At 28.6% G+C, this 22,015-nt stretch overlaps 1 protein-coding gene across 1 annotated transcript in view; it reads left to right on the forward strand.

Annotated features, from left to right (window-relative positions):
* The window catches only part of LOC105154800 (lachesin), a 211,532-nt gene that overhangs the window by 28,376 nt on the left and 161,141 nt on the right, over nucleotides 1-22,015 (forward strand). The gene's annotated exons all lie outside the window — the stretch shown is intronic.

A 22,015-nucleotide genomic window follows, 5' to 3' on the forward strand; every position in this document is an offset into this window, starting at 1 on the left:
GTTGATGCGTATTGGATTGTATTCATTCAACGCTCTCTCGAGCAGCCAACGGTATGAGACGGATACTCATGGAGCGCGAATAGAAAGGTGTTTCTCATTCATATCCAAAAATGTGTTTGCTGAACATGACTTTATTACAAGTCGTTGTTTTTAGCGTAAAATGCTCTTTAATTTTGTCATTATAAAAATTAAAAAATTTTCGAAATTTAAGGGTGGAGGTGGGAGTATACAATAAATAAATAAATAAATAAATTTTTTTTATTTTTTATTATAGTTATGACGCTTTATTATAGTATGCTTGCAACCATTTAATTTTTATTTAAAATATTTTTCTCTATCTTTCATAGTTTCGACGATATTTAATCTGAAAGAAAAAAAACCGATTTTTTTCAAGGGAAGATTTCATTAATTGCGACTCAGCACGTATAAAAAATACGTGTCTCCTATTTTTGTCCATAAAATAACATATTAAAAGCTCATTTAAATCAGAGAGATTCACATATTAAAAGCTCATTGTAATCGGAGAGATTCACTTGGTTGTGTTCCCTTGTGAGTTTAGTCCGTTCTATCTGCACACGAACGCTTTTTCAAAACTTATCGAACATCCTGTATAGTATATATATATATATATAATCCACATTGAATTATTTAAGCATTAAAGATCCAGCTTTGATCATAGGCAGCTTGATTATAGGCATTTAATTTCTAATATTGATTATGTTCACATCTGCCTAGCCCTCATTTAATTAAATCTTAATGGATAAATTATATAATAATACGCTATTTATGCGCTTTCTCAAATTCCGCATAAAAAATTTTTGCGCTCATTTTATTTAACTAAAAAAAAATTTTTTGTGGCGAGTCTAAGTAAGCTATCAGTCAGCCCCCCACACATGTTAATAACAACCGATTTGGAAAATCAAATACACAGGATTTATGCGCTATTTATACGCTTTCATATTCACATAGTTTTAATTTTTGCGCTGCATCCATTAAGGGACTTTCCTCTTGGAGCAAACAGTAATAGTCGTATCTTAATCATTAAAAATTGTGAAAATACATGCTTTAATTGTTTAAATTATATTTTTTATTTATGCGTTATGAATTCCAAGCAATTGCATTGTTAAAGTATTTATTCGTGTTTTCATAAATAAACATGAAATGTATTCAAACGTATTTTCATTCATCTTTTCGAATATCCATCGGGCACATTACCTTCTTCAAAACCCTTTTACATTATCTCTAATTTTTTAATTAAAATGCAATTTTTAATAAAAACGAAATTCCTAAGTTATTCGACTTAGGGATAAATATGTCTGCTTGTTCCAAGAGAAAAGTCCCTTAAGAGTTGTAGCGCAAAAATCTAAACTACCACTGAGAGAAAAATGTTTGGTATTTGTAACTATAATTATATATTATATATATATTATATATTACTATAATTGCTTAGAAATAGTAGCCCGGAGATATATTTTAAATCGGAGATATATTTTACAAGATAATGTAATTTTGCAATTTTAAACGACTTAGGGATGAATATGTCTATTTGTTCCAAGAAGGAAGTACCTTAAAGGTTGCAACGCAAAAATCGAAATTTCTTGGAAATAATAGCGCATAAATCGAAGATATATATTGCATAGTTAGATAGTGTAATTTTGCAATTTTAAACGACTTAAGGATGAATACGATTGTTTGCCTCAAGAGGAAAGTACCTTAAGGAGAGCAGCGCAAAAATTAAAACTATGTGAATGTGAAAGTGCATAAATAGCGCAAAAATCATGTGTATTTGATTTTCCAAATCGATTGCTATTAATACGTGTGGGGAGCTGACTGACAGTCAGTCTGTCCTCCCTTCAAAATTTTTTTTTAACTAAACGAAATGAGCGCAATAATTTTTTCTTGCGGATTTTGAAAGCGTATAAACACCGCATTGTTAAATAATTTATTAATTAAAATTTGGTAAGTGGAAAGGGAGAGCAGCTAGGCAGACGTGTTTTCATATGTACGGTCTAAAATAAGATTCTTATTGAATAATCAAGTTATAGGAAACACACTGCATATTTTAATAATATTTTGAAAAAAAGAATATATATGTAATAACATTTGGAAAAATAAGTAATAATAAATATTTATCATACATATTCTGTGTTATCTGAGTAACTCACCCTTTCTTTTCCTGACGAGTCAATCTATTGGACTCATTGTTTTTCTTACATCTATCTTAAATCATGAAACGATCGTCAGCTCAAATCTGCAAGTTCTAATAACTTTGAACTACAAATACTTACGTGTGAAGACAGCACATTCATGGATTCGACGTGCTGGATGATAATATGCATACGCTTACCTCGCTTTCAACTTTTGATATATTCTAGATAATATCCTTAAAAAGTTTTTGAGAAAGTTTGGTGAAGTGACAATTCCAGAAAGATTGTCAAAAAAAACCTCAGTCATCGTAAAGTGCTAAATCCCCTATGAATCGTTCAAATTTAAAATGTAATAATTTATAGATGATGAGATTTATGATCATATCCTTTTAGAAAATTACGAGGCTTATATGGAGGTACATTTCTCTCCTTGTTTAGTTCGAATTCAAGAGGGGGGAAAGAAGCATAAATGATCCTTATTGCAACCCTCCTTTAATCAGAATTTATTTTTCACTAGAATTCCTATTAATTTAATTAAACATTTTTCTTCGTGTCGGTGATAAATATAATCTTCTCCCGCTAGATTTTTAACTATGGTGTTAAATCCATATCCATTGGTATCAACGCCATACCAAATTGATATCACCTCCAACATGATAAGCATTATATAAACGTCGGTGTTAAATGATGTCAAATCCTACATTTTTTAGATTGTAATGACGATGAATTTTCTCAAACAATAATATGTCGCTTTAATATGAAATACCAGTATTTTTCATTAAATATTAATTCTGATGGTGTATGTATTTTCTAAGAATCATTATAATGAAAACGGTAAAATGAATCTTTTTATGTAAAAGGCATACATCACTAGAGCAAGATCTTGGAAGCGAAATAACAGTTTATTCAAATCAAGAAAAAAAATATATATATATATATATATATATATATATATTATCGATCTTGATTAGACCATCTTCAGTATAAATTCATAAACAAAACATGACATTAATTACAGAACATTGAATGCATATTACATGAAAATTTGTTCAATTTACAAATTTGTTAATTATTACTATTTAAAACGCTCGTTTAGATTTTGATGAACACGTAATTTTTGTTCTATGTTAACCAATATGATGTTATGTGTCGTTTCTTGTTGAAATTAATTTAATTTGTAGAACGAAGCATAATTTCTAGATTCTATTTCGCAAATAATTTCTCAATTGACGATTACAAACAAAATGAAAAAGTGTTAGATTTCTACTATACCTGCTTTCAAACCACAATTTCAGACGGTAATGTTCCAAGGTTCTATGGCTTGCCAAAAATTCATAAAGAAAATTACCCTTTAAGAATCATTGTAAGTTGTATCAACAACCCAATAATACCATTTAACTACATATTTAAAAGAAATTATTAATAATAGTCTAAAAAAGAGAATAAGATATTTAAAAAACAGTTTTGAATTAGTGAATAAAATAAACGAAATGACATTAGACTCTAATTATACATTTGCATCTTTTGACATTATATCTATGTACACAAATATTCCAATGGAATTAATTAAAAAAAGCATTGAAAAAAGATGGGTTTTTATCTCAAAAAATACAACAATTCCAAAATAAGAATTTATGAATGCTATTTCTCTCATTCTTAACTCAACTTTAAATTTAGTAACCAATTTTTTAAACAGATTTTTGGCTTACCCATGGGATCTCCATTATCTCCAATCTTAGCTAATCTAATAATTTAAGATTTGGAGATGAGTGTTTTATCGAACATTAATGTTAACATTCCGATCTATTACCATAGATGACATATTAATCCGATCTATTATGTAGATGACATATTAATAGCATTACCAAAAAATCAAATGTATTCGATACTCGAAATGTTTCATTCCTATCATGAGAGATTGAACTTTACGGTTAAACATAGAGATGACAACTCTATTGATTTTCTGAACGTTACAGTAAAGTTGAGAATGGTGGATAAAAATCGATATATTCAAAAAACCGACGAATTCCGGCAGATTTTTAAGCTATAAATCCAACCATCTCATCACTTATAAAAAAGATATAATTATAGGGCAATTGGATAAGATCATATTTCTTTCGCATTTAGAATACCATGATAAGAACATTTCAAACATGATTAAAGAATTATTACAAAATGGTTATCCTTTAAATATAATATTTTCTACCATAAATAACAGAATCAAAACTCTGTCAAAATAAACAGACCTTTATAATAAAGTTCATTCAATCGATGACAATATAAAAAAGTTCTTTCCAAATTCATATGTCAATAAAATCTCAGAAAAATTTAAAACGATCGCGGAAAAAAACAATCTTAATACAACATATAAATCGATGAATAAACTAAATAAATTCATAAAATTAGATAAAGGCAAATTGGAAAAAAGAGCAATGTAATGTTATTTACAAAATCATTTGTTTAGATTGTAATTCTACATATGTAGGACAAACAAAACGGAAATTCAAAGGATACAGGAATATAAATCCAATATAAAAAAAACTCTTAGAATCAGTATCTCTTCATCAAGTAAATCATAAACATAATTTAAATTGGGATAATATTCAAATATTAGATTCTGAACCGTCTTTTCAAAAAAGATTAATCTCCAAAATGATCTTCATAAAGAAACAAACTATATTTTTAAACAAATAAGGTGATACAGATCGTCTTCCAGATGTATATTTTCCTACACTCAATATCACGTCGTCGACTCTCAACAATATTATCTTCTCTCTATTGATGTTTAAGTATAAAAGCAAGGAGCTCATGATAGGTGTCACAGACAGTAATCGAAATTTGTGAATTTACGAGTATCCTATTGTTATAAATAATAGTTCTTAAATTATGATTTGGAAACAGGTATAGTAGAAATCTAACACTTTTTCATTTTGTTTGTAATCGTTAATTTTAATTGAGAAATTGTTTGCGAAATAGAATCTGGAAATTATGCTTCGTTCCACAAGTTAAATTAATTTCAACAAGAAACGATACATAGTACCACATCGATTAACATAGAACAAAATTACGTATTCATCTAAACGAAAATCTAAACGAGCGTTTTAAGTAGTAATAATTAACAAATCTGTAAATTGGACAAATTTTCATGTAATATGCAATGTACTGCAATTAATGTCATGTTTTGTTTATGAATTTATACTGAAGATGATCTAATCGAGACCGAAACGTCTATATATATATATATTCTTGATTTGAATAAACTGTTTTTTCGCTCCCAAGATCTTGCGTAATGGTGTATGCCCTTTACATATAGGATTATTTTTTAATCTTTTTTTTAAGTCTCGAAAAGTCGAGTTAATTCAGAATAGCACAGCTACTCTGACAAATATTCCGTACGAACGTAACGATCAAGAGGTCGTTACATGTCGCAATAGATCCCGTGCGCGCGCGTCCCGTTTGAAATAAAAAAAATGACCAAGTATGCGTCAATCGAAACGCTCCACAAATCTCGATTGCAATTTTTCTCTCCGTTTCCGCAAAAATCTCGTTTCGCAGTCACGAACAAACAGCGAGTCCTCCCCCCCTCTTCCTCCTCCTCCTCCTCCTCCTCTTCCTCCTCCTCCTCGTCCTTCTCCTCCTCCTCTCCTCCGCCTATTCCTCGTCCTCCTCCTCCAATCGGTACATACATTTCCGTTTTGAAGCGCGGCATGCGAGGATACTTGGGATAGACAAAAAAAAGAAAACTATGTGGGGAACATGGAGAGAGAAAAGAGATAAAAATTGATTCGAATCCGTTTCGCGCGCGCAAGGCACAATTTTCCGGTTCGATGTGAGAATCGAACGTGATGTTTCGCCCTATATGCAACATTTCGTTTTTTTCTCTTTTTTTCCGCATCTGCAACCTGCAACTGTCGATGTAACGATCACAATTCCCACCGATTTGGATTATATGACAAATTCGCGAGATACTTGGATGGATATCAACAGCAGCTTTATCAGAACGCGTGTAACACAATTATATTATCCGTTCAAGTTGAGAATGTTTGTATTCATTCGCTTTATTATGGATCACAGATTCCCGAAAAGTTAATGTCATATGAATGGTTAGCTTTGTCAAAGATACCTTTATATTACTAGACAATATATATGCGCGCTACGCACGCACTATTTATTTATTTCCGTTATATGTGACATATACTTGTATGAATGTATTACGAAATATATTTATATAACTATATGTATAAGAAAAATTTATATATATATATATATATATATATATAAATTTTTCATATACATATAGTTATATCTGAAATATGTTTATACATTTTAAATCTTTCTCTCTTTCTTTTGTAAAGTTATTGTTTAGTATAAGAAAAATAATAATAATAATAATGAGTAAACAAAAAATCATTAAAAAGATAATATTCGCATTGTTTTAATAAAAAAACAATTATGAAGAAATTGCTTATATATAATTATACATAAATCATTAGATGGATACAATTATATTAGTAGGTGTACAAATAAGTTTCCGCTGTTTTTAATAAAAAATTAAGCATTTATTGTAAAAGAACGATATATAATGTTTTATTGAAAGTATTGTCCATCGCTAGCCACTATTTTTTGCGTTTGGCACGAATCTTCATTCAATAATGCTTCCAATTCCGCGTCTTTGTACACTTTCGGCCTTCCGCTACGTTCTTTGTCTTCGACGTCAAACTCACCGTTCTTAAATTTTTGAAACCATTCACGACAACTTCTCTCACTTAAGGCAACCTCACCATATGCTTCTACAAGCAATCGATGAGCCTCAGCTGCAGATTTCTTCAAATTAAAGAAGTAAATCAAAAGTTCCCGCAAATGACACTTATTCGGCTCAAAACTCGGCATTTTCGCACAAAAAAAAATATATGATGCTGATACAAAATCGCTAGTATTTCAAGATTATGTTGTTGACAGATGTCCAACCTTACGATATAATGTTTTACATCAGACAATTTTAACCATAGCTTGCTAGTGGCGCCGTCTTTTGTCAAACGGCGGAAACTTATTTGTACACCTAATACAATATATGAGCAATTTTCTTACATTTTTCGAATATGATTTTTCTTATTATTGTTATTTTTTTTCTTATACTAAACGGTATAAAACATTAATAAAACGAAGAAGAATGTGTGAATATATAGACATATATAGACATATTTTATATATAATTATATACATATTTTATTATTAATTTTATATATATTTATTTATGTTCATATATGAAAAATTTTTCATATAAATCCAGAGCTCATGGTCACACATATACTTACATATATTATATCCAGAGCATATAAATATGCAAAATTCTTTAATTTTTATATAATATTTAGCAAACTCTGAAAACGTATATAAAGAATGTAATACAATTTTGACATCAAATTCATGTTTAACGAACAAAATTATAAAAGTAAACTTAACCTACTTATCCTTAAACTTTAAGTAATCTCAATTCGAATTAATAAGGCCTTTATTCAGTAACTCTAACAACAATAACGATATCGTTACATTGTTATTGTGCAGGTTTTCGTAGTAAAAAAACTGCGTGACAACAATACAATGACATTATTGTCGTTAATAAGAGTCATAAAATAACTAAATAAGAATCTAAAAATCAACAAATAGTTAAAATATTGCATGACATCCGACGAAATTACGCATGCGATGCGATCGAGTTCTAGATAATCCGCATCGCAAAAAAGGGACAACAATGAATTCGATTTAACGTGCACATTTTTTATAGGAGGACATGACTTACGACGACTGTCGTCGAAAAGTTTCAGAATGTGGAACTTAAAATTGTATAATATTTAGGTCGTAACTCGGTAAAAAATCATCGCAGACAAAAAAATAAAAAGTATTTTAAAGCTTGAAACTTATACTTTAACATATTTGACCACTTTTCAAAAAAATTTTATCTTTATAGTTCTGTATCTTAATAAATATCACGTTGTTGTATTTTTTTAAAATTACGTACGTTTAATAATGTGCAGTTTGATAAAAAGTTTTTTTTTCAAAAAGTTCAATATTTTTGAAAAACAGTATGAAAATTTACTTTCAAGATGCTTTTTTAAAAATTTTCTTCTGATTTTTCTTGACTGAATTACGCCTCATTGAAGCTAAATCTGTATGGCTCACAACCAACATTCGGTGAAAAAAAATTAAAGAAGTAAATTTTGAAGTTTGTACTTTAACAAGCTTCTGATTATTTTTAAATTTAATTCTACAGAATTGAGAAAAATTTTGTGTGATAATTTTTTAAATTTCACCGTTGGTTATTTAGCAATGCAGGTTTAGTTTCAGTATTGTATAATTTAGTCAAGAAAAATTATAAGAAAATTTTTAAAAAATTTTGGAGATAAATCTTTGTATTGTTTTTCAAAAATATTGAAAATTTTTGAAAAAAAACTTTTTATCAAACTGCACACTGTTAAATGTACGTAATTTTAAGAAATACAACAACATGATATTTATTACATTTTTCAAACTTGATTTGATAGAACTGTAAAGATATCTATTATGCAATTTTAAGTTCCATGTCCGGAAACTTTTCGATGACAGCATATATTACAACTATTACAGATACATTCGAGGATAGAGTTTATCTGCGAAAGTAACTGCAAAATTAATTTCGCGTCTTAGGAGTTTAACGGAACGTTTGAAAGAATGACTTGAATAATCTTCGAGAGTAATTCAAATTAATTTTCTTACTGTCCCTTAATGTTAACTCTTCTTCTTAATATAACATAAGCTTAAATATTAGCTGTAACCTTATTTTTTTAACAATATAATATATTAGGACCGTATATATGATAACAACTCTAGAAATTAAAGTCTTAAACGGTCCAGCTGGATCTTAAATGCTTGTATGATTCTTGTGTGAATTTATATACTACGTATGTAGTTCTTAGAAACGCCGAAATGATTTTTCGGTCTTGAAACGCTAACTCCACTAAACTACCGTAGTAATGTCACGAGTTAAATTGAGTAGCAATTTAATAAATTTTTTATGCTTATTCGCGTCTTTGAAACGATCTTAATAATGTTGAATGACATATTAAAATCTGTAAATAATTAATTCTTACTGCGAAAAATATTACCTTGGCCGGGAATCCGAATCTCGAACCCGGATCTCTTGCATTCCGTGCGAGCACCTTAAGCCTTTAGATTATCGAGGCAAGTTTCAAAAATTTGTTAAATTGCTAGTTTGTCTTATTTTTTTATTCAATTTGAACGTAAATATGAATAAAATGTTTTTCTATTGAATTACATGAACGTTAAAACATTTTGGTGTATCTCTGGATCGACAGAAATAGAAAAGAGAAAAATTTTTTATTGAAAGATATGTAAAAAAAATATATAGTATAAACTTTTTATACGAAATTTTATTTTCGAGAGAAAATAGCTTTGAAAATTGATTTAATATTATTCAGTACGCGCATAAACGTAATATGTATACATATGTATAATATTATTGTTATGTATGAAGCGTAAATGTGTTATAATTTTCCGATTTTTTTCAAACAAATTACTTCACAATAAATATTGATAAAAACAAAGTTTTAAATGAAAAAAAGTCTTTAAATTAAAATAATATACAATGCAGGAAATATTCGTGCAAGGAAGATATTAATTAGCAATATATTAACAATAAAATCAATTGTATATTTCTCAAAATTATTTTACCTAAAAGGATGTAAAAATTAAAATATATTATCTTAATAATAAGGGATAATGAAAATGATACAATATTATTTAGACCAAAGTATTTAAACAATTGAGAAATTTAATTTCTAAGAATTCAAACAACGCTATTTTTGTGAAATTCTATTGCTTAGAGGAATGTATTTCTTGTTAGTAAATTGCTAATTAATAGTTATTTCCTACAAATAATAAGGCTCTTTTAATAATCTCTCCTGTACGAATTTTTACATTCATACTACGTAAACTCACAAACAGTTTATTTTAAGTGTCACTCATCGATTTTTTCCATTCTTTGGACTTTAATTCAAAAGATGATTTTTCATGCAAAGCAGAACTGCTCGATATTAACCATAGCGTTTATATACAATGTCTCATTTTTAATGATAGAATAAAATACGTTGCAAATAATGCACTTCTCTCACAATTATTTCAAGCAAAAGTAGCTTAATTTTGAAAGAAATATGAAGTAGCGACCTTATGCATTTGACTCTGAGAGACCCTCAGTACGATTACATCAGTATCAATCAAATTTTTTCTAACGGATTTATGTAATTTTTAAGCATATACAACAATAGTTTCAATAGTTTTGTCTATAAAATGTAATACAAAGTAAATATTTTACTTACAAGGAGAGGCTACACTCATGGATTCTTCATGGATTTTGATTAAACTTGCAATGATGTTAGAAGAGCCTACCAAATGAACACCTGTAAAGCTCCGCTAATGGGCCTTAGAAGCAGAGTAATAAGCATTTAAAAATGTACCAAAAAATATGAAAACAATCTAATATCTCGGAAAGTATGCATTTTTGATCAATCTTGACTTGATCTTGGCGATATTACCCAAGGTTAAACCAATAAAACCAGTAAATATATCTTATTAAAATAAGAAGTTTAGTAATAACTCTTAAATTTAAAAAAAAAATTAAAATTTCAAGGCAAATGAGGGTAAGGCGCAGTAATTGGTTCATTTGGTAGCTTCTCTAATTACTGCTGATTGATCAAAATCGGTGAAAAGCAGAGCGTAGCCTCTCCTTGTTAGTATTTCATACTTTATATATAAGATATTTTTTATATTACATTATATGACATTTTAAATAAAATCATCGCACACATGCACATGTGTTAATAGTACTATGCTGAAAATAGAATCCATAAAAGACGTAAAAATTAAAAATGTAAAAAAAGATGTTAAGTATATTAAAAAAAAACCAAAGATATTGCAATAAAAAGAAGTAAAATCAAAATGATATTTCAAATACATTTGTTAAAACAGTTCCACAGAACATAGAAGAGGTTCTTAGATATAAATATCCTTTGAACATCCTTTAGGACTGTATTGTATGGGATAATTTTTCACAATTATAATAGACTTCATACAAAATTCGGAAGACATTTAAGTGTATAAAATATAACAACACATTAAAATGAGAAAATCACAATAGATAGTGAAATGAGAGGCGCAGAAATTGAAAATTTTACGTTGATAACAAGTAGAAAATTATGAAGACAAAAAATCGGAAATGAACAAGATCTCCAGCAGCAGCATATTTGACGCGCCTGTTTGTTTATACATGTAATTTTAGAATAAAGATTGCTAAGACAGTCATTCGGACTTGAATAATAACGGTAGATATCAATGACAATTAAAATTAATTATAATTTATTAAAAATTTTAATTATATTATTAAATTTAATGTTACAGCAATTTATATTAATTCATTCTACTTATGAATGGATATTAACATATGTAATTTGAAACATAATTAAAAGAAATATAAGTATCAATTTCATGTATAATAAATATCGCTTCGACATCTACATCACAATGACGTCTTCAAAATGCCATTCATAGATGCGTCTTATGTGGAACTCTTTTAATAAATGTAACTTGAATATTATTTTGATTTCATTTCCTTTTTATGGCATTATCTTTGGTTTCTTTTTTTAAATATGTTTATCGCTCTTTTTTACATTTTTAATGTCTTTCTCGATAGATATCACAAACTTTTTCTAAGTTTTTGATATTAGTAATTTATTTTGTATTCATATTTAAAATATAATATTATAATAATGATGAGAAAAGTAATAATGAAAATAATGATATTTGGAAATAATTAAGGAAATTATGATATCTTTCTAGTAAGTAAGTATAATGTTCGTCTCACTATAGTACTAACCTTTTCGCACTTTTACACGTAGGGCATCAGTTACTTGTATTCGAATGACTATAAATATGGTACAAATATATACATATATTCAATATATAGTAATTCAGAAATTGAATTATTTAAGCATTATAGATCTAGCTTTGACCGTTATGGACAATACTTTTGTTTCTTACTGTTGAATTTTTGAAATGTACAGTCCAATAAAATTCTTGTTGTTTGTTTGTATATCTATCAATATCTATTAACTCATTCATTGCGCTTTCATTCGATCTATACAAATGTTATGTGACGTTTACAAGTTATTTTTATTTACTCTCGTTCTTTTGCGTACTCTTTAGTAATAACTTTATCAATAATTAACATGAGGTGATATCGCATAATTTGAACATGGTAACGTTATCAATACAATTTTCTATATTTGTTGTGTACATGTAAAGGAAACATGAAACTGTAGAAATGCAGAAAAGGCGCCAAAAGTGAAAATGAATAGATAACATAGATGAGGTAGGTGGTAAATACCATAAATAGCCAAATAAATAACGTAGATAACATCGGAAGGTGGATAGATAACATCGACATAGATAAGTAATATCAGCAGGTCGATAGATAATGTAAATATGTAAATATGTAAATAAATAACGTATGTAGACAGATAAGATGCGAAAAGGATGCGAAATACGTGTCAAAACGCTTTAAAAAAGTACGGAAGAAATGCGGAAGAAGTGTTGAAGAAGTATGGAAGTGGTGCGGAAATATTATTGAAAAGGTACAGAAGAGGTCCAGACGAATTGTGGAAGATGTCCGGAAACGATGCGAAAAGATGCAGAACAGATGCAAAAAGGAAGCGAAAGAGATAAATACCGAAAAGGTACAGAAGAAGTGCAAAAGGGTTGTGGAAATGGTGAGAAGAGATGAAGAAAAGTGCAGAAGAAATGCATAATTAGTGTGAAGAAGGTACGAGAGAGATGTGGAAAAAGTGTAGAAAAGATGTAGAAAAAAAAGTGCAGGAAAAATATAGAAAGGTGCAGAAAATAAATACTCCAGACCTAGTGCAGCTAGTAAACTCGTGAACTGAATTGTTGCACTGGAACAAAAAATACCATCGCTGATGCCATTTTGGGAACAAAAAACATTTTATTGTACACACTTTTTGAATTAATGCAACCAGTGCAGGAATAGAAAACAAACCTCGTATGTTTACATGCAGTAAGCAGCTGACTGATTTTCTTGGTTATGAGTACAGTGAGTGCAGTTCATGCATCATTAAGAGGTTTGTTTTCTGTGGCTGAATTAATGTACACTTTTGGAACTTGAAGTGACATAAGTATATGTTTGATATTTGAAGTGAGAAAGAGAGTGCTAGTGCAGTCTAGTACAGGAACAGAAAACAGATCAAAGGCATGAACTGCACTCACTGCACCCATAATCAAGAAAGTCAGTTAGTTGCTTGCCGCACGTAAACACACGTTACAGATTTCCAGACGTTTTTCTTCCTTCGTGTGATTTTCAATCGCCGAATAATCAATTGTTGATGTTTGTGATTGTTAATGGTTAATTAATAAATCGGTTAATATATATAAATTCCTCATTTTATCAAATGAGTATCGAAGTGTCAATATGTTGAAACGTGACAATTTATAAAAGAAGAATCTTATTGTGAGAACGTGTAACTTGATATCTATGTATTTAAAAGACATTTAATATTTGAATGAAGAAAGTGAATTACAGTAAACCGTTGTGCACCGTCGAACACTATTACGCTGCATACAAATTTATTCCTCTGACTGTTTCAAGAAACTGAAGCAAAATGGAATCATTGAACATCTACCAGGTAATAACAATTTTATAATTAAGATAATAATAAGCTTTTAAAGTGTATTTGGCTTACGTTTTTATTTTAAATATTCACAACTCTTTGGATGTTAAGAAGCGCGATTACGTTTCTCATAAAACTTTTCACAAACATGTAATAAATGCTACGAGCGCGATAGCATAGATAAAATTGTTAGAGAAATTTTTGTAAAAATGAGAAATTGGACAATAATTGCGTACTACAAGTATTGTAATGCCTATTGATACAATATACAATATACAATATACAATTAAGTCTAACAAATTTTCGGTACATCGAATTATAAGAAACGCTCTTAGAATTCGACGTACTGAAATAAGTTTGTTTGTATATTAATAATAGTTTTATAATGCTTATCGCACGTAATTATTGTCTAATTTCGCTCTTTTATTACATTTCTCTAACAATTTTATCAATGTAATTAAAAAACAATCCGATACTCAAAAGGTTCAATATTCATTTTAATTTCATTAGTCTAATTTTGTAATTTAATGAAATTATCATATTTAAACTATGTGAAAGACAATGAGACAGTGTAGTAGAAGGGAAAAGTAAGAAGAAACGTGTTTTTATAAATGTGTGAATCCATCCAATCAGTATGCGCTCCGCGCATAAAGCACTCGTGTCTAACCGAGAGCACCGCTCTTGTCCGTCTTCTCTACGCGATTTGTGATACGTTATTTCTTCTTGTAATTTAAAAACTAAGCTTCAGACAAAATTTTCGCAAAAATTGTCTTAGAATTAAATAAGAAATATGACACTTTAAGGACAAAACTTTTTTTTAATCACCCTGTATAGAGGTGCATAGATAAATATAATATATAAGTAAGTAGAGAACGTAGATAAATAAATAAATAACGTAAATAGATGAATAGATAATTTAGATATCTATAAAATAGATATGTGAGTATATACGTACATAAGATTGGTAGATGTATGATGATGTGATAAATGAATAGATAACGTTAATATGTGGATAAATAACATAGATAGTTAGATCGATAATGTATATAGGCAGATGGATGATATAGATAGATAAATAAGAAATATTTATTTAAATACTTACTTGTTTCAAATACTTACACTATACTTGTTTCGCTTGACGTGGTGTCACTCTTTACCAATGTTCTGATTGGCTTGGTTATCAAGAGTATAGAATAACGGTTGTTAACTATAGAAAACGATATCACCTTGCCTAAAACGAAGTTCATTAAAGTAATCAACTTAATGCTCCGTTCTACGTTCTTTACATTTAAATTTTATGAATGGTATAGGTTGGAGTTTCCCCGTGGAGTTTCCACTTTCATTCATAGTAGCGGATCTTATGCAAGATCTAGAAAAAACTGCTATTGAAAGATTACCGTTTTCATTGGGTTTATATGTAAGGTACGTTGATGACATAGCACTGTCAATACAGAATCAAAATATCGATAAATTATTAAGTATATTCAATAGTTTTTTTTTTCACCATCCCAGATTAAATTTCACCATGAAACGGGGCGGTAACTATTTGAATTTTTTGGATATAACATTAATAAAGAAAGACGAGCATCTAATATACGATTGATATCAGAAATCTTTGTCCTCTGCAAGATATCTAAACTATTTCTCGTATTATCCGAGATGCCATAAAATGAGAACAATTATGAGATTAAGAGACAAGGTATTATTATTATTATCGCATCCAACTTTTCATAAGAAAAGCTTTTGATTCATTATCAACATCTTACTAACGATTATCCTTTAAAACTAATTTTTGAAAGAATTAAAAAAAGGCTACTAAATTCAAACAACTCAACAATATTACATATCGAAAGAATATGGCTAACAATTTAATTACATATTTTACGGTCCCTTACGTACTTTCAATAGCAAAAAAATGCAAGAGGTTTTTTAAAAATGACAGAGCAGTTTGACTTATTTAGGATTTAATAAACTGAATACCTTTATAAGAGCACAAAAAGATAAACTACCTTCACTATCAAATTGTAATGTGGTTTATAAAATTAAATTTTGTTTGTGTGTTTTGTATGTGTGTTGTGTTGTTTGTCAAAATTATGATACATCCTACGTTGGCCAAATAAAACGTTATTGAAAACATGAATTAATGAACGTCGGAATCACATAAACAGGAATTCCACATAACACTCTGTAATCACAGAACATAGAATGGAACACTATCATGATTTTGAATGGACCGATATTAAAATTTTAAATAAAGAACAAGCATTTAATAAGAGACTAATTTCGGAAGCGATATCCATATAAAAAAGCAAAAAATGGACTGAACTTACTAAAATGACACGGAATTGTTGGATCCATTATATAATGATTTATTTAAGAGTAAATGATGTTTCCATGTTTTATAAGTTATAAAAATCTGTATTGTCGATTTTTAAGTTAGTAATTGTTTCGGTTTCTTTGCTGTACAAGTTATAATTTTGTATCGTTGATTTTTATATTGGTATTTATTATATATTTAACATTTAGATTTATAAACAATGAGAATACGAAACGCCCTCTCACATGCTCCTAAGACATAATTATAATCACATCGTTTATAATGGATCATCGTTATGCTGAATACAATGTAAGATTATCTAGCTGATAATTAATTTTAATATTAATTTTAATATTAATTTTAATTTGACTATGAATAGCATTTCAAAAATTACATTTATTAACTTGATTTTAATTAAATGACTGAATTAATGTTTGGGTATCCAGCTAAGTACAATAGACGATTATGAAGTTCTTAATTTTGGACAATAGTCTAATGATGATTCAACTGTATGTGCCTATATTGTTACAATGAATTAAATTATCTCCGAAAGTGTTATTGACACACTGAAGAAGACCGAATCTTATGATCGAACATCTGTAATTGGTGGTTGACATTACATATATTATATTTGATTATACACGTACAACTGTGTTGACTCTCATTGGCATTATACACTTTTATTGAGATAAATAAGATATATAAGCGAATGGATAACATGTATATATGAATAATATAAATAAATAAATAACAGACAGATAAATAGATATAGTTAGATGAATAGATAACCCAAGTAGATAGATAATGTTGATATGAAAAAATAAGCAACAACAACTTTGTAAAATTGTTATATTAATGTTGTATGAGTGTAATAAATTGGAATGTTACAAGTAATAAATATATTGTTACCGGTAACATACCGGTTAATTGTAATTTCTCACTCATAAATATAACATGTAATATAATATAAAATTATATTCATGTTATATAATAAAATAATATTTATATTACATTGCCATAAAATAATTGTGTGTGTGTGTGTGTGTGTGTGTGTACAGGGTGTTCCACGTAACTGTGATCACGATTTTCCCGGCATTGACAAACTTCCAATGATTTAACAAAAATTTGGATAAAGTTAATCAATTTTTAATCGACTACAAATTGCAATAAAAATTGCATTAAAAATTTGCAAAATATTCTTTTTTAAGAAAAAAGTCAAGGTCACTCTAATTTTTTTAAATGGCACTACATATTTTTTACTTCATATTATTGTAACTGGTGTCAATGACTTGCTATACTATGACCTTAAGATGATCTTACAGTTGTGGGACTAATGAACGGAAACGTTTTTGTGAAAAATTATTTTATTTGTATTAAATTTTTTATTTTTTTTTTATTTTTTATTATTCTACAGTAAAAAAAGATTTTTGTATCTGCTACTTTTTACAAACATAGATTCTTGTTTTTTAAATGAAACTACAAAACAACAAATTATAAACAAAAATAGTAGCATAACAAAAGTAGAACAAAAAATTATAATAAATTTAATGAAAGAAATTATGTAATTACAATAAGTGTTCGAATTATAGTCCATTTTCTTGTAAACACAATTCTGCTCTAGGAAATAAATTTCCATTAGTTGCTATAATGCTGTCACGGCGAATTTCTTTGCATGCTATACGGATTCGCTGCTTTAAATGTTTCATATTTTGAATTGGTACCGCGTAGATTATTGATTGCAAATGACCCCATAGAAAAAAATCTAGTGGTGACAAATCGGGAGACCGAGGTGGCCAAGGAATTGGACCGTAAGTGCCCAACCAACATTCTTCGTATTTTGAATTTAAATATTGAACAACAATCCGAGTGTTATGAGATGGACTATCTTGTTGAAAATAAATACGTTGCACAACGTCATTCGGAAGCACTTGCAACAATGTTGGGAGTTGAGAACGAAGAAAATTTAAGTAAGCTTGGGCTCAAATTCTGTCCATAAAAGTAAGGTCCAATCAGACGACCGTATACTAGACCACACCAAACATTCACTGTAATTTTCATTGTAATTTTGTGTTAAAAATTATGTTCTCGAAACCAATGGGGATTATCCTTCAACTAAAAGTGGTTATGACGGTTAATTACACCATTATTTGAGAAAATTACATTCATCTATCCATTCTTCTGGATATTCTGTAATATTTCAGGATTACTTTCGTATGTGACAACTAACCATGCTATAAAATTTAGACGATGTTGTGAATCAATTATACATAAATGTTGTACTTTGATCATTTTGTAAGGATGATAACGATTCTGTTTTACCATCTTATGAATAGAACTCTTAGATAAATCAGTTTCAGTAACAACTGCACGAATGGAAGTGTGCGGATTTTTTTCTAATATGCTAAGACCATAAGAATATTGTCTGCAGTTGTACTTAAATGCGGTTTATTCCTTTTCTTCTTTTCAAATTCTTCATAAATTCTTTTCAATGTTATAAAACATTGTTGCACACGGGTGATGTCTCTGTGGGTACGTTGTGACATATAATTGCAGCTTCATGTGCCTTCCTTTTCATTCATTGAATATTAACAGCCGAATATTAATTTTTGTCAGATCATCGAAAGTGCCGGAAAAATCACAGTTACGTGGGATATATACCCGGTATTTTTAAAATAAAAGACAATGTATTGCAAAAATTATTTTAATGAAACTATTCTTCTTACAACTCTTGTTACAACTCTTACGATATAGTGTATGAAAATGATATATATCTTTACGGTAGGAGAATTATTGATACTCCTTCTCTTTTTTTAGAACTTTGTGATTCACAAAATCTAAACATATTAGTAATCGATAATCCTGTTACTTCTGAAGCTCTTACTACTTCAGCTAAAAAGGTACAAACAAAGTGTTTAAAATTACTAATTTCTAATTCTAATTTAAAAAAATATATAATAGTTCCTTTAATACATCATTGATTAATTGAATAACATAAGGTTAAAAGTCTACATAAAAATATAAGTGTATAAGTATAAAATATAATTTTGTTTTCTGCATGCACGATATAATTGCCAAATGTAGGAATTATAATGTAATATATTGTAATATTTATACAACTGTGTGCTATGTGTATATACAATTGTACAATTTTACTATGTATAATACTCTATTGCAGTGTATATTATATTTTCAAGTAATATTATTACTCTGCAACAGAGTGCAACATTATACACCGTAATGTAATTTTTTTTAAAGTTATAATATGTAACATATAGTAAAAAGTACTTAAAAATAATAATAAACAATAATAAAAAGGCAGTAGGAATTATCGCTAGACGTAATTGCGCTGTATCAAAAATTAAAATTATCTTACATACTATGTTACAATAATTTAAACGGCCTGAACATTTCGATTTATATTTGGGCCATCTTCAGCAGAAATGATGTATAATTTTGCAATAACGCCTGTGAAGAGATGAGAGTCTTCCTTGATAAATTTGTCACTATTCCAGTTTATAGGCTAATCAGTAACCGAAAGCCTCAATCCATAATATTTTATTGAACCGTTATTAATGAAAATCAAATTTGATTGACTCACTTTAACCGATCACGAACATTATGAAATTATAAAGAAAATTTAATTAACATCGTCAATTTAGATATGTAAAAAACGACGTACATTATACATAAGTCAAAATCGCTAACAAAATAAAACGGTAATCGTCGCAATGACATTGCGGTCAATATGAAAAGGAAAAAGAAACAAATTTACTGAGAATTTTCATATAACCATTGTTAAAGCTGTCCGTGTCCGTTTTTACGTTAAGACCATTTGATTGGTTATTTATATAAATCATTTCAACTAATAAACGTTTATTGTAATTTTTCTCAACATCTAAAATTTTCATTGATCGCAATGCATCCTATGGTTTATAATAACTGACTGACTCGTAGTATTTCTACGTATATGACTACGATGTTTTAAGAATCTGGTTTTTAATTTCCTGCTCGTTGGCCAACATATGATGCATCGTAATCATTACAATTGATTCTATAAACAACATTTCTTTTTTGTAAAATTGGTAATGAATCTTTATGCATTTTAATAAAGTTATTGAGTTTATTAATACTGTAATACGATATGACATGCGTCACCCTATTGAAAATGTTCTCAAATTTTTGTGAAACAGACCCTTAATATATGGCACAGTAAACTTTTTTTTTCTTGTCGTTCTGTGCAATTGTGTTAGATCCATTATCATTATTACTTTTTGTAGATTAATTTCTTAATCCTCTCATTTATTACTTTAAAGATATAATCCAAGAGATAGTCATTTTGTAGTGAAATATTAATAATGAATTCAATGTTCTTTTGGTGAAAGTTCAGATGTGAAAGAAGAAATGTTTTATCGATTAAATTCGAAATTATCCCTTTCTTTTGATAGATTTTTCATGCAACAGAATCTTCCATCTTGTGCGCTCTCGAGAGAATTACCTGCTAACATTTTAAGTAAGTTTGTTGACACTCAAGGTAAAAAATTTTATTTTGTATTTACATTTAATAGACAGAAGATTGTGAGACAAAAAATTTTATGGTTTACTTCCAAAAAAAAATAAAAAGAAAATCAATAATATTAAGAATTTTGAATACTGTTATTTTGAAACGATTTCATCTCATCACGTTAATGACTTTAATAACTACCAATTTGCAATAAATGAATCTATTACTATTTATAATAATCGAGAAGTAAAGAAAGTCACAATTTCATCCCATGTTTTTAAAGACATAATTAATCGTATCTCAACAAATTCAATCAAAGATAAGTTTCATTAATCTATTATCCGTTGACACCCTCAAAAATATACAAATTTTTTACAGTTAAGTGAAAAATTTTCACTACCGATCAATAAAGGTATTGATGCAGTTATTGAAATGATTAAGAAATAGAAAATAACATTAAGGAACTACAAAGATCTGTACACAATACGGTAAGAAGCTATTCTCTACGAATTATTAACAATTTATTCTTTTTCAATCTTAAAAATAATAAATTTCAGTCCAATCTTTCTAAATTAGCATGGTTGACGAAACAACAAACATATCATTTTCACAAAAGCGAATAAAAGTAATATAACATTTGCATTAGATAAAGACTTATTTATTAAAATCAATTTAATGCTTAATGACGAAGACATATATGTGAAAATTAAAACATCCAATAACTAAAGTTACGAACAATTTGAGAATTATGCTCACAAGATGAAAGAAATAAAAATTCATTCCTGAAAATCTATATAAAAGATTGTATGCTAGTGATGATAATTTACTTAGGGTATAATATGCACTGGTACATGTATGCACTCCCAAAAATTCACGAGCTTGATTGTTCGTTCCGTGTTAATGTTTCATCGATTGATAGCCTCTTTTATAATTTAGCTAAATTTCTGCATTGTTTGATCATCAAAAGTATTTCAAAAGCTTCTTCACATTCAGAATAGTTTTGATCTTGCTAAAAAATTAAAAAACATTAAAATTGATTCAAAATATACAATGATTTCATTGGATGTAATATCGCTTTTTACAAATATTCCTACGATTTGGCAATGAATGCATTGGCTAACAGATGAAATTTGATTTCAATTATTCTGGAGACACTGATAGTGTCTCGGCGCTAAGATATGGCGCGAAACACGGACATGCCTCCTTTACGCGAACCGGCGAGTTGCGTCAGATCCAAGTTATCGGAAACTCAATAAGGATTGAATCAATCAAGTTCTAAATATGCTAAATCGATTGCAACTGTTCGAAATATATAATG

The sequence above is a fragment of the Acromyrmex echinatior genome, chromosome 6 (genome assembly GCF_024713525.1).
Source record: "Acromyrmex echinatior isolate Ae372 chromosome 6, ASM2471352v2, whole genome shotgun sequence".
In the NCBI taxonomy this organism is placed as follows: domain Eukaryota; kingdom Metazoa; phylum Arthropoda; class Insecta; order Hymenoptera; family Formicidae; genus Acromyrmex; species Acromyrmex echinatior.